Source organism: Haplochromis burtoni, unplaced genomic scaffold (genome assembly GCF_018398535.1).
Source record: "Haplochromis burtoni strain Fernald_Lab_line unplaced genomic scaffold, NCSU_Asbu1 Contig_379, whole genome shotgun sequence".
Lineage (NCBI taxonomy): Eukaryota > Metazoa > Chordata > Actinopteri > Cichliformes > Cichlidae > Haplochromis > Haplochromis burtoni.
This window is the reverse complement of record NW_024582740.1, coordinates 231,855-237,242: the sequence shown is the minus strand read 5'-3', so window position 1 is coordinate 237,242 and position 5,388 is coordinate 231,855.

Genomic DNA, 5,388 nt, shown 5'->3' with positions numbered 1-5,388 from the left:
CACACACACACACACACACACACACACACACACACACACACACACACACACACACACACACCCTCACATTACAGACAGACAGACAGACACGAGGAAATGGGGAAGGTTATTGTACAGTATACCGTCACTTGGTGATTCATCTCGGTAGGGCAAAGTGACAGGTGGGTGGGGTTAATTTGGTAGTAAATGGACTGTTACGCTTAGATACAGACACACTTACCAGAATCAGGGGGAGAGGTGACACGTAATGAATTGTGTGTGTGTGTGTGTGTGTGTGTGTTGCTTTTTCAATCTAATTTGGACCCAGTACAGATTAAAATGCTCTCAAGAGGAAGTGGGAAATTTTTGGGGTTAGTGGTTAGACAGATATATGATAGATCAAGGTCAGGCTTCGAGTTATGAGAAATAAACTTTGAGTAGGGTAGGAAATGCATTAATCGTATGTTAATGAACACAGTGAGTTGAAGTAATAAAAGAAATCAGGTGATAACAGTGAAGACAAACTAAACAACAGAAGCACTAACTTAGAGACTTGCTTTCCAATCAAAGCTGGGTTTGTCTTTTCTTTTGATATAATCAGTGCGGCAACAGCAGGTGGCACACCTGGCTGAGTGCGACTCACATGACTGGAATGTGTGCGTATTTTTTTTAAAGGAAGTTAGCATTCACACTTCATTGTTACTACCACGCTGCCCTAAAATGAACTAAGGGGTGTGACTAATACCTGATGATAGTAATGCAACTGTGACTTTACACATACTTAAATAAAGCTGTAGAAGTAGCAGTAGGAGCAGCTCTAACTGAGCGGCCTCAGCCAATAGTTAAGGGACTTCCGCCTGAACCCACAACCAGCCTTTTTAGACCTCAGTATGAATGGATTTAAAAGTCCTTGTTTTCCTGTTTACATGTTGAGTATCCGGCTTGTGAAGACATTCACAGACTGCCAAACACCAATGAATCTTTACAAGTGTGAGTGTACGCAGTGTGAACAGTTCACAGCTACCTGGCAATGGACTAAAGTATTGGGCCGTGCCACTTAATCTTTGGAGTCACATGTTTTCTGTCCCTTTGCTACAAGTGAATAAAGTCAGTCACCTAGAAATGTGGTTTGCCTTTACAAAGATTTGTGAAAGCCCCAAAGCTCACTAAAATAGAGTGTGGTGTTGTAATAGGAAGCCATTGCTGCGGCAACCTTTGGGGCATGGATTCCTATGGCTCAGCAGCTCTCGTGGACACAATGGCTCAGTACTTTTGGCCTACCTTCCAGCCTTCCAAGGCTTTTTCCTGTTGGCATGTGTACTGCTTAAAGGAAATCTGATGTAGTAGTAGAGAATGCTATGATGGTATCCGCTGGTTTACACTTTGGTTTTTACAGAAATCAAAGTGAGGTGGAAGTAGAGCAGGTGATCTACTAACTGGAAGGTTGGTGGTTTGGCCTGGTTGGCTACTGGCGGCTCCAGTCTGCACGCCAAAGTATCGCTGGTGAAGAAACTGAAGCCCAGGTTGGTCTCTGATGTGTTCATCGAAGTGTAAATGTGTGTGACTCTCAGATTGAAATCACTTAGGTGTGGAAAAAGTGCGTGTATTAATGGGTGAATGAGGTATGTTGTATAAAGTGCTTTGACTGCTGAAGCAGAGTAGAAAAGCAGTATATAAGAATCAGTCCATTTCCATTTACAGATATAAAATAGAGGATGTTCACAAGTGACCGTATTAGTTGGTGTCAATTGTATACTGTCATATTGCTAATTACTGAAAGAACCAGGCTAGGTGTTAGCCCCCCCAGGTGCCAGTTTCCCAGCTGATTAAGCCTTTCCTTTTCCTTCCTAAAGTCTGATTTCATGTAAACTGATGTTGCTTTTGTACATGTAAAACTGCAAATGCAGACTGTGTGGGAACTGTGATCTACATGTGACTCCAAAAAAGGTTTATCACCTAAGAGCATCACAATTTGGCTGAATTTAGCAGTTTCATGACATTTGTGAGAGCAGTGTGTCACTGTTTCACACTGTGTAGAGCACATTTCATTTCTGCGCTGACGTTGTCAGCTTACCTAAACTCCTATCCTTTCCTCACAGCTAACCAAAACTCCAACGCTGAAAACCAAACCTTACCAATAAAGCTCTGTGTTCTTTAGGGGAATTTTTTTTGAGTCTAGACAATTGAAGCCACACACACACACACAAACAAACATAAAACAATGAGTCATACTGAATATAATACTCACAGTTGATTCAAGTAAACTTGACTAGATTGAGGATATAATTACCTCAGCTTGAGGAAGAGGAACACACACCAAGTCATAGAGTGGATTATGAGTAACGATAATGATTGTAATGCCTTTGCTTATATAGGCGCTATCAGTCATCCATTCTTATAAAGACTTATCTTAAAATTCTATTTGATATTGACATTTGAGCGCAGGCTGTATCTCGTGGAGTGGGGAGGGAGTTGAAGGCTGGTGACGAGTGAGTCACACAGTAGCGCAGTTTCACTCTGAAGCGTCTTGGTTTTAAGGACATTCCTGACTATTTTGAGAAGTGAAAGGTGAAGTGAGGTGTTCTGCAACTATGTGCTTATCAGCTGATTTCTGTGGAATCCTCCGCGTGGAGTTTTCTGTCCTTTACTTGCACGCGCTTCTACAGAAATCAATTGACAATCAATGCCCAAGGGGAGAGAGAGAGAGAAAGGGACGCTCAGAACGAGGCTGGCGGAGAAGCGTAAAAAGAGGAGGTGTTGCATGACGTTCAGTATGAATGCGACGCTCCATTTTCAGAACTGTGATTCTGCTGTACTTTTAATCGGAGGGTTCTGATGAAAGAGATCCTCCCATCATCGCAGGACATGACTGCTTCTGCGGTGGAGGCTATTAGTCCACTTTTAGCTTCCAGGCAGGCTGCTGGAGAGCCTCGCTGCTTGCTTGAGTTTTCTTGGACGAGTCTTTCCTGTTACTTCTTGTTGAGAAGCGATGAAAAAACAGATTTCCCTGAAAAATCATTAGTCATCCATTTCCTGTTTTCCATTTCCTTCTTCCAGTTCTTGTTAGTGGGGATATTTCACAATGAACAATGTGGTGATGGCAGATCTGTGGAAGTGCTGGTCATCAGATAACCACAGCAAGCTTCAGAACTGACTTTGCCAAAAGTGAAGAGGCTCTTCACTGAACCAATCTTCTTATCATTTCACAGATGACCACGTTGTACAAACAGCTTTCTGGTCATTTTTTCAAAGAAGTAACTAAGGAGCAGAAGAGGAAGGGTCTCACACTGAATTGACGACACCAATCCTGACACTAGCTATAGCTACGCTCCACTGCTCTATGAATCACATGAGTCTGGTGAAAGCTGCAACCAGACTGGTTGGAGGAGGTAGAAGCGGTTTCTCTAGTTTTTGCTTCATACGTGGGAAAAATATGTTCAATGCTAATGACTAAATAGTTCCCAGCTAAAGCATTTCCAGACTTCTCTCATGAAAGACGAGGAACGCACACACAAAAGATTACATTTTTTCTCTAGACAATCACATTTGATCTGATTCCGTTGTTGGATTCAAGACATATGACTTTCATGAGAATAGCAGGTACAGTAGTAGCAGTAGCAGTTGAAAGAGTAGTAGGACAAATTTATATTATATATCCATATCATATCACTGTAAACCAACACAGTGACCTAAACAACCTACTAACCAAAGCTAACCAAATAAAGCAATCAAGATGTGATTGCAGTGCAGACTTTTAGCTTTAATGAATAGGGGTTTAACAAAGGTGCTAAGATCATTTTAAATCCTCCCTTGATGTCATATAGCTGAATCTGAGTACACTTCAGAATTCATCAGCACTCACATCTTCAATTAGTTGTTTCTCTCTTACTCTAGACTTTCCCCACAAATAAATCTCGGTTTCATGTGTCAAGAACTAAACAGGCAAGTCTAATCTGGCCATCATGTTCTTGAGTGTACTGATATTCAAAGTATCTTCTCTCGCAATATCTTCACAATCTAATGTAAAGATACCAAATGCAAGTTCAGAACTTGAAATCAACATCAGGTCTTTTACCCACTTAATATGTCATTGAACAACGAGGAAACAGGTCTCACCTGTAACTGCGATTCAGTCTATCGATCAATAAAATTCCATTAAATTCAATTTGTAAATGAGTTCTGTGTAGGAGTTAATTGCTGTAACTCCTAAGCAGTTCATACAAAACAAAACAAAGACCCTTGAAGTAAAGCTGAACATCTGAGACAAAATGTCAATAAAGTGTCCAAACGTGTAAGGATCCAACTGCGTATGTATTGAACAAACAGACAGTTCCATGCTTAATTATCCTTCACTAAGCATATTTTACTAAATACTTAACCTATGACCTGCATTGTGGGTGGTTGCAACTAATAACTCATGATAGTAGGGATACCCCATAGAGCCTCGTAACTAGTAGTAGGATTATGCAGTATAACACAGAGGGACATAAGAATGTGCCAGCAAAAGACAGAAAACCATCGACCCCTTCACTTTGTGACCAATTCAGTAAAAAGGACTAGATATTACAGTCCTGCATTGCTTTAAATGGAGAAAATCTTGAGGGATGGCTGTTATGAGGAAAGGCAGCCCAGACACTTTACCAGTTTGGGACACATCGTCAGTAGTGGACCTTGAATTCATCGGGTGTTTCGGCCATTATCACTAGACACCCTCATCCAAGGAGGCCTGACATTATCTGAATTTCTGATTCATCTATTCATGCCTGCCCTCAGATAAATGAAACAGGCAAAAAAAGAAGAAGAAAAGAGTATATTTAAGGTTTTCCCCTTAAAATAAAGCTCAGAATTAAAAATTTTCTATATAAGAGAAAATCGCATGAGGTGCTTGTTATCTTTGTATTATTATGCAGAGACGTCACAGAGATTTAAATGGCGCATCATTCATTGCTTTGTGTACTCATTGAGAAAAGTTTGAATTACCGACACTTACAAGGAACTTGACATTGTGCAGTTACCAGAACAATTTCAGATCCTTGAGTCACAGAATAGCAATTTATGTTTATGCTTTGGCCTCCCCCAACCTCCCCCCGACACCCACACATACCCACACACACTCGGTTTTGAAATGAATTTGTGCGTGTCTTGAAAAGCGTCAAAGAGGCACACTTTGACTTCATTCCATGATTTATCATATCAGAAATACCTGACTGTCATCCATTTACAGCCTGTAGTTAGCATGAGTGTGTTTACCAGAAAAGGTCATAGGGTACTTTGGCCAGAACAACACCTTAACTAACTTAGCCTCATCATAAGGTAACAAAATCTGCCTTCTAGGTCTCCTAATATGTTACAGTGTTGTGTTAAAGTCTTGAGCCTACACTCGTTTCTCTATTTGATTAATTAAAACAT